Consider the following 14177-nt stretch of genomic DNA (forward strand, 5'->3'; position numbering starts at 1 on the left):
GTTACTGTCTTTTATGATACCATAGGTGCCCTGCTAGTTTGTAAAGGAAGAATGTAATCCAGAGTCCTCCCTAGCTGTGACACCTATAAACTACAATAATTACTAATATGGCATTGTAACCCTAACAATGCAGTTGTACCACACACACCTTGGTGGTAATCAATATCTCTCCGATTTTATTTAAGATTTTTTCAACAATAGGGACACTAATCAACAACTCAGGGGTAGTAAAGCAATTGATCTTGGAGAAGGATTATAACCATCTTACTTAACCAGCAAAATCACAAACAGCTTTCACACATATTTCCTTACACTCACAGTTAATTGTAGTCTCTACTCCTTATCAGGGAATCATCTCTTTGTAAGTGGCAGAGACTATTATAGGAAACTATCACCAATAAAAAGAATGCAGAGGGGTTGGGGATTTAGCTCAGTGGTAGAGCGCTTGCCTAGCAAGCATAGGGCCCTGAGTTGGTCCCCAGCTCCAAAAAAAAAGAAAAAAAAAAGAATGCAGAATTGTGATGTCCAGTTCTACGTCTACAAGCCATCCTACATCTGAGTCTCAGGGGACATTGCAGTAGAGGGGTCAGAAAGATTATAAAGAAGAGCAAGATTGCTTTGAGATTGTATCTCCTAATCCTTCAACAGTTACACCCATAAACTCTTAACACATGACACAGTAAACATGAGCTAAAAGAAGACAACCAAGAATGTGCTGAGGTGGGATTGGAATTTGCTCAGGAAGTCTCACCTTTACATAAAGAACCGTAGGCAACTAAGGACTGCTAAGGGTAGATAGTCTTTCCCCAAAAAAGAATAAACCAATTGGCTAGCCCATAAAAAATGGTCAGCCCTGAAAATATACATTCATGTAACCTTAATACACACTGAGCAGGGAGTATTTATATATTTAGAATTATTTGTGTATATAAATATATGCATATAACAAAAATTAATTTCTAAAATAGGCTATCAATTTGAAAGAGAGGAAGCAGGGGTATATTAGAGAGTTTGGAGAAAAAAAACAGAAGAGAGAAATGTGTAATTATAGTATAATCACAGAATAGAAAGCAAACAAAAAGGATATTGTAAATATTTCAGAGAATGTGGAACAGTTGGGCCTTTGTTGAACATACTTCTTCTTTTATTTATTCATTTATTCACTTCAAAAGTCATTGGTGGGGCTTGGGAGATGGCTCAGTGGCTAAGAGTCATTGTTGTACAAGCACAAGGATCTGAATGCAGATCTCACAAGTGACCTAAAAACCTGGATGTGGTATTTGTCCTCTAGACACCAGCACTGTAGGCAGAGGCCAATTGGAGACAAAGGATTTCTGGTGCTTACAGCCTAGAAGTTCTTGGGAATACAGATTAGATATGGGTATATCCCTGTACTTGGTTCAGTGAGAAACCTTATCTCAAAAGAATAAGGCAGAGGGTAGAGTAGAATATCAAACATCCTCCTCCAGCCCCTGCAAGCATGTATGCATACACATCATGTATTCATGTACGAGCAAAGCACACCACACTTGCATACCCATACACATAAGGCAAAGAATATTCATTTTTGTTTTGGTTGAATATTATATGTTTCCACAGGCTTGTATGATAAGGCATGGTCCCGGATGTTAGCATTATTTTGAGAGATGATAGAAACTTTAGGAGATGGGTCCTACCTGATGAACATTATTCAGGGTATGTGTACTTGTGTGGGTTCCTGAAGAGCATATTATATTCATAACCTCTGAGGAAGTCTATTTCTTTTCTACTCACCTGTCCAAAGAGAAGAGCACTGTGCCACTTTGGCTTGTATCGTGATGTCCCACCAGAATGAATGGAGTCTAATACCCATTGACTGAAATTGTTCTTGAAAATTCTGGATAGTTCCTGAGAGGTGGTTCACAGTAGGGGGCTGACTCGTTGGCATCTTATCTTACATACTGCATGTTGGGAATCATCTATATGATAGACATGCTATGCTCAACTACTACACTTAAATCAGTCCAAACAGGTCACTGAGCAGTTTTTGAGATGCCAAAGATGTGCTGACTTTGCTTTCTCTCTACAGTTTTTGATAGCTCTGAGGCAGCCAGATAGAGCATAGATGTTCTTAAGAATACAGATTAGCTCCTGAGAGACACACCCAGAATACAGCAAATACATAGGCGAATGCCAGCAGCAAACCACTGGACTGAGAACGGGAACCCCGTTGAAGGAATCAGAGAAAGGACTGGAAGAGCTTGAAGGGGCTCAAGACCCCATATGAACAGCAATGCCAACCAACCAGAGCTTCCAGGGACTAAGCCACTACCTAAAGACTATACATGGACTGACCCTGGACTCTGACCTCATAGGTAGCAATGAATATCCTAGTAAGAGCACCAGTGGAAGGGGAAGCCCTGGGTCCTGCTAAGACTGAACCCCCAGTGAACTAGACTGTTGGGGGGAGGGCGGCAATGGGGGGAGGGTTGGGAGGGGAACAGCCATAAGGAAGGGGAGGGGGGAGGGGGATGTTTGCCCGGAAACCGGGAAAGGGAATAACAATTGAAATGTAAATAAGAAATACTCAAGTTAATAAAGATTAAAAAAAAAGAATACAGATTAGATATTTGGACTTCTGCTAAGAGAATCCTGAACACTTTCAGCAAATTAATGAAAATATACAGTTATCAAAAGAATAGTCAGACTTTATATGAACATGACCAGCAGTCTTTAGCAAACAGATTGCCTGCAAATTTTGTCTGTAGTGTCACCATGTTCAGCCTCTCATGTGGAACTCTGCACCTTATCTCCAGCTTGCACTGTGTCATGGCTAGAAATATTTTCCAATGTGTTTGTTCCCTTCTTGCCCCAGTTTGACTAGACTGAGAGCGTTTATCTGCTTACACCAGGATGACCATAACAGTCTGTTAAATGGCTCCCCTGAAGGCTCCTTTTAGACTTTCCTCCTTGTCCTAGCTAGCCACCCCAGATGGCCCAAGTTTTATAATTACTTCTCTTTGACTTGGTTTCTCTCTTTTCTCAGTGACCCAAATTCAATTCCCTTCATTCAGTTTCGATCAGATATTTATGACGCTCAGTTTTCAATGTGTGGAATGCTGCAAGATCCCAGCTGTATGTTAGAATCTCTGCCTCTAATAGATGAGATAAGAGAGTGACAGTGTACCTGCAATGTGACAAGAGCCATTTCAGCAGTGTCTATGAATTTCAAAATGTATCTAGAGAAAATGCCTGGCTGGTAAGATTTGGAATGGTAGAAAAGCCTAAGAAATCCCTCAGTTGAAGCAGTGTGGAGAGGACAGTGTGGTTAACAGAAGACATTTGCAGAAGGTTAATAGTAGGGAAACACAATGTTTATTTTGAAAATTATTGTTGTGTAAGTTTCCTATGGACTGTAGAATAAACTTGAAGAACAGGGCAAGCCAACTCCTCAGATAGTGTAGAACACCGGCAAAACTGACTTTGGGAAAATACCAGTGTGCTTTGAAGTTCCACGTTTCTGATTTCTGCCTGTGCTCCTTTCTGTATTACCAATGAAACAGATTACTATGAAAGAAAGGACTACTTGTCATTTTAAGTGCTGAAAGTCTGCATGGATTATGGAAAAGGTTGGAAAAACATGGTGAGGAAATTGGAAAGAGAGGGGAAAAAAAGCAGAGTATGGGATTTCTATAAGCACGGGACACCATAGATTTGTGTTCATCAAAACTGGGAAATATGAAAGCCTTTGTCTTTAGCCTTTTTGGCTTAATTTTGTTCCATACAGCTCATGGCCATCTTGACAAGAAACTAAGAAATGTTTCTGGAAAGGGGTTGTTCTTCCACTGCTTGTAGCAACAGCCTGGCTCAGAAAGCCACCCAGTGGATTCTACGTAAATGAATAATCTTTGAAATCCCATCTCTGTTATAGAGAAATAGCTGTGACTAAATACATGCTAAAGAAGACATGGTTATCCATATGCCAGAAGGGATTTCCTTAATTAGTTACAAATCCAGAACAGTTCACAGTTAAACATGTACTAGTTGGATGGCAGTCCATTTGGAAGAGGGGAGTCTATTCAAAGAACCACTGTACTGTGGGTTCTGATGCATTTCTCTCAATTTTCTGCTACCCTTGTATGAACATCGGAAGGATCTCAGATTTCTGTCTAGGAGCTAGCTGAATCTTCTGGCCTATGCTATGACATTACATCTGTCTTAACTTTGCTTGCTCTGTCTTCCCAGGCTGATAGCCAAGATGGGTCATGAAAAGCTTGTAATTCAGATGATGCATATAGCTTGAATGTGTTCAGCCTCGAAAGAATGTCTTACTATACTGCAATTTCAAGAACAGTCAGCTGACTATGTTTAATGTACAGCAAAGTCTCACTTTGTCCAGAGCACAGCATCACCTGGTTATACTCACTGTACAGTAACACCTTGGCCGTGCCCAGTGTACAGAATCATCTGGCTGTGTCCAGTTTGCATCACAACCTGGCTGTTTCTGGTGTACATTACTTGGCTTTGTTCACTGTGAAGAACCTCAGTATTCATTATACAGCACAACCTGGTTCCGCTCAATGTTCAACCTCACCTGACTGTGCCCAGTGTAGAGCATTACCTGTCTATGCTTAGTGTACACGACACCACGTGGATGCACTGCGTACCTATCCTCACTAACTATCTCAGAAAAGAGTCACATCATTTTGCTTGCATGGTTCACTGCCAAATGGAGCAGAAACTATACCATGTTCCTTCTATGCTTAGAGATACTGTATCTTATTTTCAGTTTGACTTTCCTATTTACATGCTTACTCTTTGCAGCTTAAATACGTTGAACATCGCTGGTGAAAATGGTCATATATCTACTAAGAGGAGGCATATGCTGTAATAGTGATAGGACAGAATCTTCAATTTGGGCAGGGGTACAATATTCAAATGCATTAGCCTGTATTGATATTAAATATGCTACAGGTACATTAATTTATGGTTTTGAAGATAAGTACTTTGTTGTAGTTTAATGATGTATGCATTTATCAGAATAACTATACTAAGTTTTCTCTGAGAACCTGCAACCTTCATTTTGCCGAAGATGATTAATGCAGAGACCCACAGTGATCACAGATAGATAGATAAGGTAGATAGATAGATAGATAGATAGATAGATAGATAGATAGATAGATAGATAGACAGACAGACAGATAGATGATAGATAGGCCGGCAGACAGACAGATAGATAAGAGACTATGGGCTGTCTATCCCTAAATGTGACATGTATATAACACTTCAACTCATCAAGACAAATGGAACTTCTCAAAATAGGGGACAGAAGGATTGTAAGAGCATAGTACCATATTATATCGTACATGCAGAGAAATGATATGCAAGGAATAGTAGTGAAGATAAATTCTGATATTATAATGCTATAAACTAGTGAAAATAAAATGAGTTTATCTTTTGTATTTTCCTTGGGAGAGAAAAATGAATGTACTAATTTGAAAAAGTCTATAGATTTTAATAGCGGAAACTTAATTCAACTTGCCTAAGACAAAGCTTTGTAACAGGTCCAGTGCTTCAGCCAGCACAAGGTGACCTAGGGGTGTGGCTCTAGGGTCATCTGCCTGGCAATATCCTCAATTTCAAGAGATTTTATTTCCTTCTACTGCTCGCATAACTTTTTCCATGTAATGGACAGAGAACACAGTTAGTTTTAGTACATCAAGCTCCCATTGTCAATCTCAGTTACATTTGTACTGAAATGTGCCTTTTGTTGCTCTAACAAATTTCCATGAATGCATCAACTTACAGCCGCAGAAATTTATTTTGTTTTCAGGTCAGAAGGTCTGGTGAATCCTAGGAAACTGCTATTAATGTACTGATATGACGTCACTCTTTTCTGTGAGACATGGGGGTGGGGGTGGGGTGGTTACCTTTGCTTGCTGTCATTCTGCTTCCCAAGGGGGATTTTATCAGTTGTCTTGTGACTCTGGGACCCCTTCTACTGCCTTCCAGGTAATTACATCATTCTGAACTATTTATTTTTAGTTTCTTTATTCACTAAGAATTCTTGTGTGTTTATAATATATGGTGTTTTACAATCCAGGATGATTCTTCCATTTTAAAATTTGTCTCAGAAAATATTTTTTGTAATTTTTATTTCTTATGGATTGAGACTAATCTATTTTAATAAAATGAACTTCTTTCTTGTCATTCATGGTGGAATTTATCTGGCTTGATCCTATAAAATTTCTGTCCATATAGTCACAGCTAGTATAAACTCATGTGTACAAAGTTCATTGGAAATCACTCTTTCACTGAAAACATCCACTTTCTCTTCCATATTTTGAGAGTAGCCTTGACACTTCAGGGATGGAGGTAAGACATAAATGTCCCATTTAGGAATGGCAGTACAGTCATTTTTAAACATTTCTTTCTTTCTTTCTTTCTTTCTTTCTTTCTTTCTTTCTTTCTTTCTTCCTTCCTTCCTTCCTTCCTTCCTTCCTCCCTCCCTCCCTCCCTCCCTCCTCTCTCTCTCTCTTTCTCTCTCTCTCTCTCTCTTTCTTTCTTTCTTTCACATATGTGAGTGCTCTATCTGCATGTATACCAGCACACCAGAAGAGGGTATCAGACCCTAGTATGGCTGTGAGCCACCATGGGGTTGCTGGGAATTGAACCAAGGACTTCTGGAGGAATTGATAGTGCTCTTAACACTGAGCCATCTCTCCAGCCCTGATATTACAGCTCTTTGTTCTCTGTGTTTGACCAGCTGTGGGTCTCTGTATTAGTCACCATCTTATGCAAAATGAAGTTCACAGGCCATACAGAAGAGCCTAGTACAGTTATTCTGTTAAATGGTTAGAGTATTATACTGACACCTAAGTGTTTACCTTTATAACCATAAATTGATGTATTTCTCAACCATATTAAGATTGTTAACTGAACAGCAACTGGAAAGTCCCTGCTGTCACACATCGTGCTACTCTGACTTGTATGTACTCTTAAACACTCATTTTATGAGTGATTAGTTCCCACTGCAACAGTGGTCCATGGCCTGGAAGCCAGGCTCCCATGGAATGAAATCTTTAAAAATCAAGAGTCAAATATTTTTCTTTACTTACTTTATTTCACACTCTTCAGTGTTGGTCACAGTGATGAGACTGTAAGAAGCCCACCACAATCATTCCCATATATTGTTTGTCATGGTAGGCTTGTTTCCAGTTCTATATCTTTCATCAGCTAGCCTCTGTACTTGGGATAATGCCTAACTTGTATCATATCAGGCCAAATCCAAATGAAATAGCAAGAATAAAGTTTTTGTTATGGTCACATTATGAAAAACATTTGTGTGTGTGTGTGTGTGTGTGTGTGTGTGTGTGTGTGTGTGTGAGAGAGAGACAGAGACAGAGACAGAGAGAGACAGAGACAGAGACAGAGAGAGGGAGGGAGGGGGAGAGAGAGAGAGAGAGAGAGAGAGAGAGAGAGAGAGAAAGAAAGAGAGAGAGAGAAATGGAGTTTTTCTTATCAAAGCAGGACAAGGAAGAGTTGCTGCTATGAAGGAACATATACTGCTGAGGAAAGGGAGGGAAATGGGTACATTTGTCTAGTCCTCAACTCCTGTGAAAAAGGCAGCAATCATTCAGCATGGATCATCCCAGAACCCTTATAAAAATGTAAGCAACTTAAGACTGCATATGATATATGTATATATGTGTATATATATTATATATGTATATATGTGTATATATACATACATACACACACACTTTAGTAAGTTTTAGAGACTTTTTTGGAAATATTTGATTAAAATATTCACATATATATTTTTGTGAAATACATGGTAATGTAAAAAGTCATAATCTTTCAAGTTTCTTTTTATTTCCTTTTCTTTTTATTATACATAGATATACTGCCTCCCATCCCATCTGGATCCTTTTCTGTCTGTCATTAGAAAAGAATAGGCTTCTAATAGATAATAATACAATGTAACAAAATAAAATACAATAAGTAAAAAAGCTATCACATTAATGTTGGACAAGGCAGCAGAAGTAAAAGAGCCCGAAGAAAAGGCACCAGGATTAAAGAGAGACCACTCATTGACACACTCAAGAATCTCATAAATACACTAAACTCAAAGTCACAATCTTCAGTCTTTAAGAGTTGATATGAACTTAGCTGATGTTGATTTAAGTGAGCCTTGTTTTCTGGATGTCCTCCATTAACTCAGGCTCTTACATTCCTTCCGGCTTCTCTTCTGTTGGATTCCCTGAGCTCTGCTGGGAAATACTTCACAGTGATACCCCGCTTGGAGGTAAGTGTTCCCTGGTCGCTCTCTCTCGCTCACTCACTCACTCATTCATCATTGACCAAAGTGTTTGTGGCTGGCTCTGTGCTTCCCTTCCTCTTTTGGTAGTGTGGTAGGAACACCTATATTCCTATACTAAAGACTCTAGCAAATATTGGTGAAGGTTGTAGGTGGGCACCAGCTTAACTTCCTTGTGTCCAGTGAGCTCTGTAGCTATTGCCATTAGCAGTGGAGCCTTGCTGTTTGGAAAGAGCAACGCAATGGCCTTTCAACAGCCTGGGTTGTTTGGGGATTAGAATGAGAATCTTTTAGCCAACAATTCAATTAGATGTAACTCAGCCAGGTTGACAAGAGATGGCCAGCTGCGACTCTGTCTCTACAATTATTTAGCAATTTCCTTTAGATCGTCGTCAAATATGTATATATTTTGTGAAATTTCTACTGTACTAAATCTTCATACACCCGGTCAAATGCCTCTTAACTTTAGCTATTTAACCCCATACTACCTTCCTCAACCTCTCTTCATCCCAATTCATTCCTCCCATTCCAGCACCCTTATTCATCTCTAATTATCTATTTTCTTTTCCTCAAGAGACCTGTCTACACCTTCTTGTCCCTTGCTTTATGGGTACCCTCTATTGTTCTGTGGGTTTTAGCTTTGTTATTATCAACTTAGCACTGGATATATAATCGAGAGTTATTAAATATCATAATGTTTTCATTCAGGATTAGGGACACTTTACTTATGATGATTCTTCTAGTTCGATTCATTTGCTGGTAAATTTCATGATGCCATATCTTAAAATGGTAGAATAATACTCCATTGTGTAAAAGCACCATACTTTCTTTATCCCTTCTTCTGTGGATGGACATCTAGAGTTTCTTTTTCTCCAAATTTCTGGCTATTATGAACAGAACATAAGTGAACATGGTAAGATAAGGATCTTTTATGTATAAGTTCAAGAGTAGTATGCCTGGATCATGAGGTAGATAGATTCCTGACTTCTTGAGGGAAAATTACTCAGATTTCCATAGTGATTTTTTGGCTTTGCACTACCACCAGCAATGGGTGGGTGTCCTCCTTACTGTAAACCCTCACCATCATGGGCTGTCACTTATTTTATTAATTTAGACATTCTAATATGTGTATGATGAAATACCAAAGTAGCTAAGATTTGTATTTCTCTCATGACTCAGTATATGGAATATTTCTGTGTTTCTCAATTATTTGAGTATTTTCTATCAAGAATTCTGTTTAGATCTGTACCCCCATTTTAATTGAGTTTTTGATGTTATGACATTTATTTTTTTTTTAGGTTTCTTAAATATAGGTGCTAATGATAGTTTGTACAGTCTTTTGTGCCAATAAGTTCAAGGCTATTCCCTACTTTCTGTTCTATCAGGATCAGTATTTCTGGTTTCTGTTAAGGTCTTTGTTTTTCATAATATTAGTTTTCATTCTGGCATTGACTGACAATAGGTTACTTTGGAAGGTTTAAAATGAGAGCGCTTGAAAATGAGGTGTCCCTGAAAGGTTGTATAAGGTGTTAGTTACTTTTCTGATGCTGTGATAAAACACCTTAACAAAAACAAGCTTCAGAAGTGACACAGTACTGGAGAATGCATTACAGCAAGCATATAAAGCCAGCCTGTCAATCGGGAAGAAGACTGACTACATTTGATCCACATACAGGAAACAGAGAGAAATCATAGGAAGTATGGTCAGGCTATAAAGTGGCATAGCGCATGCCCTGACACATAACCTCTTTCATTTATTTTCTACATCCTAACAGTTTCATAACTTTCCCAAACTTCTGGGGACACAATGTTCAGGCGCATGAACTTATGAGAGAAATTTTACATTCAGCACAAAGAGAACTGAGGATTGTGAGAGCTTGTCTCTCCCTTTGCAGCCTGACTCTGTTCTCGTTATGGCCCTTATTATATCAATATGTATATGTATCTTGGTAGACCAGTCTTAAAAAGAGGACGAATAATTCCCTATTGGTCTACACATCTATCACTTCTTCAGTGCCTTTTCCTCCTGGAAATTATTCACAGCTTTTTCTCTAGAAAATTCTGCCTCATTTGCTTAAAAGTTGGCATGATCTGTGTCCCTGGCCCCAGCAGAAAGCCAATAGTTCTTGGGCAGATGTATTCCTCCAAGGTCAGTAGCTCTTTACATATGAGCATTAATTTATAATCAAACACTGATGAATCATGCTATTTTACTGAAAAGCACAGTCCTTAAGTCAACTACCTAATCTAACGCAAGAAATTAAACTCTAAACCAACATAAACACATTACAAGTCATTAGTGTAATTAAAAAGGAATGTATAATTAAAACATTTGTGTATTTTAGCTCAAATTCATCTGCGGTCGGAAATTTTAATGAACTGTTCATCAAAGAAGTCTCCTGAGTCTGGGATAAGTTTAGCATAACAAGAAACTGAATGTTTTCTTTCCTAGACTTCAGGAGCTCTGTTCCCTCTGGTTTCTAAAAAGCAAGCTGTCATTGGTTCCACCAAACTAATAAGGATTCTAACTGGTTATGATTGCTTCCATGGTTTAGACTGATGTTATCTTTTTATCCCTTAAGAATCATGTTTTTCATAATTACTTCTCTTTTGTCCTTTCCTTAAGACAAATGATTTTGTAATTAGCGATGAAGGAAGGAGTCGTCACTCCAAGACATCTGTCAAGTTGTCAGAAGTATGCCTCCCTGTAGCTATATTTAAACTTCCTGTTTAATAGCCTCTTGCTTTATTTCCCAAGAACATCTCTGAGGAATCATGCCCAGGATCCCCTAATGATCAGATTCTATAAAACAGAGCAATTAGATTGTAAGAAATATCGCTCCCCAGTACCACCTTCTTATTCACAATGTTCACCCTTTTCTCCTAACATTCTCTCCATCCAGCATCCCACCCACAAGGAGGTATATGCTCTGAGGGTTCTGATTTCAGATTCTAACCCATGAGATAGCTGAGTATGTCAACAATTAGGCTGACATTTTCCCCAAACTTCAGCATTCAGTTTTAACAATGTTCTCTGCCTACAAATGAGTGGCAAGCTATTGTGAAGAATAGAATGAGTTCCCCTGGGGAGAGCCAAGCAGCACTAGCTCTGTGCTCTTCCCACATACCCTGCAGAGAGATGATGTACATGCTAACATGCTTGCTGTTCTGTGTCATCTGCCTTTAGCAGCAGCCTCCTGGTGATTCATAAAGCCCTGCTCCTCGAAGCAGAATCCAGAGTGACAAGAACAAGGACTGTCTGAATAGACAGTCCATTTTGTGTGTTCAGGATAACCACTGATCTACAATTCCGATGCTATTCCGTCTGTAACAAAGACTCCCGTTCTCACAGAATTCTCACTCTGCTTTAAGCAATCACTCTTTATTCTTCTTCAATAGGTTTAATTGGACCCCTGCTCTTTGTACAAGAGTGTCTGAGGGATCTCAGAACGTTCTCAGATTTCCTAGGATTTACACAAAAGGATCAAAGAGATAGAAGGAGAGTAAATCTTAGCTCAATACTGACCACTCTGAATAAGCAGAATTGTTGACATATTGACTACTTCCTAAAGAGATGTGTGTTATTGTGTATACTCCCAGCTTCCCTTCTTTGCAACATCCCCCCAAAATTGAGCTGGGTTTCAATAGTCTGCTAAGCCTTGAAATCATCTCAACCTTAGGATAAAATAAGAATATTATTGCTTAAAGTCCTTTTCCTCACAGGTGTGCTTTCATTTACAGTCGCACATTTCAAAACAAACCACCCCTCAGATACACATCACACCACCTTACACACATATGTAGAAACACACACACATACACACACACACACACACACACACACACACACACACACACACACACACACTTTAATATTCTCTCTAAGAGGTTAGAGTGTTTGGGAAGCAACATTAGAATTCCGATGGGTCTAGTCCTGGGTCCATCTTATCAAATCATGTTAACTGCCCAGGTGCATGAGCACTGTACAAGGCAGAAATGAAACAGAAATGATGGAGAAATGGTTGGTGCAGACATGGGCCCTGCCGCTTACCACTGTGGTTACTATCTCTATCCTGTCACAGAAGTTATGACTCCTGATTGTATTTAGGATGAGATAAAATTCCAGGGCTATCTAAGTTGCACTTCCTATTCTATTACAATGCCACTTCTGTTTGTGCTGACAGCCCTCCTCCTTTAACTGTTTTCACTCCAACTCTTTTTAGGTAGTTCTTTATATCAGCATCAGCATGATTATTATGACCCTCTGGCTGCCTCCCTGAATCATCTTCCACCAAGAGGAGTGAAAGTTTCCTTTGTGCCTTCAGCCTGTCCCTTGGGATTGTTTCACCTGACTTTATATCCTTCATAAATGGTCTGAACTCTTTAGTCTTTGCCCCGCCCATGTTGGCACCACTCACTCCTGCCTAATTTGTGACGGACACATTTTTTTGAAGATGTTTCAGAGAGTATAAACTTTCAGAAGATATATAATCTCGGCTCCAACCTTGAGTCTGGTTATTCTTGGATAACTCACCTGAAAATGTCTTTCAGATGAGATGGCTTCTCTTAATTCCATTATGATTTCCAGTAGCTCTGTGAAAGATTCAAGAAACTATGTTTATCATTTTTAGCATTTGAGAGAAGCAATTGTTCTCTCCACTTTCTTTTATTTTTATGCATTCAGTTGTTTAAAACGTGTGACCAAAGCCTTGAAATTTGAAAGTATTTAATTCAATTATAAAACTACCCTTTGAAGTTCGTACTCTGAAGAAGCTCAATCATAATCACCCACCATGTTTATTTCTAGTCTCATCTTTTCCAGCAAGGATCAGATGGGAAAACATGAAAGCAAAGAGTCATGTCTACTCTATACTCTTCCACTTGCTCAGTGATTGACAATGGCATGAGTGGTTCACAATCACTCTTATGAATTGTCAATATACAGATGCAGAGCTTGAGTGAAGAAAAGTAAATTTTCTCAAGCTATAGAAGTACAATAGTTGCAGGATCAATAACGAGTGAATAAATTGAACCATAAACCAATAGTGAAATTACACAATTGAAAAAGAATGGGAAAAATCAAGACAATATGAGAATATAAACACATGAAGCATCGGAGTATAGAAATCCCCATCTTGTCACCTCACACACCAAGAAAACTCAAGTATTTTCAAAATGGCACACAGTGTGGCAATGATGTAACTTATCAGTACCATACCTTGATGTCACACTTATTTGAGAATTAAAGAGATAATAAAATATCCATTTTAAAAACTTACATCATACTTAGGGGACAAGTGAAGACATGAAATTTGAAAGGGGAATATAATAATAATAATAATAATAATAATAATAATAATAATAATGACGACAATAACAATAGCAGTGTGCTTCACCTGAAATACATGGAGAATTGGGAGAACAGAAACTTTCTAGTCACTAAGATATGCACCCCATGCAGAAACCCGGATACTCAAAACCTTAGCAACGTGATTCATGATCCAAAATCATTGCAGGAATCCTGCCTGTGAGGAGTATGTGTGAACCACAGGGAGAGATAGTTGGCCCATGAGGTAACCTATCTGGACTGATAGGCCTGGGGGTATAGTTATTTGCAGTGTTTTGTCATCATATAGCCTTCGTGAACTAAAAATAAGCATTTATGAGAAGAAAGCAAGGAAACTGATTTGATTAACATTCTGAAGATTCAGAATTTGAAATCTAAATTGAGTTTAATTATAGAAGAAGGAGCTTATCCATCTTGCATATTTCAGTTGTAGATTGAAATTTAAGCAACTTCATATCCTTTGCTTCAGAGTGTTAGTGGCTATACCGTCCTGGAAGCCCATTGATAGCCAGAGTTTCCAAAGGTCACTAT

Source organism: Rattus norvegicus, chromosome 18, assembly GCF_021556685.1.
Source record: "Rattus norvegicus strain SHRSP/BbbUtx chromosome 18, alternate assembly SHRSP_T2T, whole genome shotgun sequence".
NCBI classification, from domain to species: domain Eukaryota; kingdom Metazoa; phylum Chordata; class Mammalia; order Rodentia; family Muridae; genus Rattus; species Rattus norvegicus.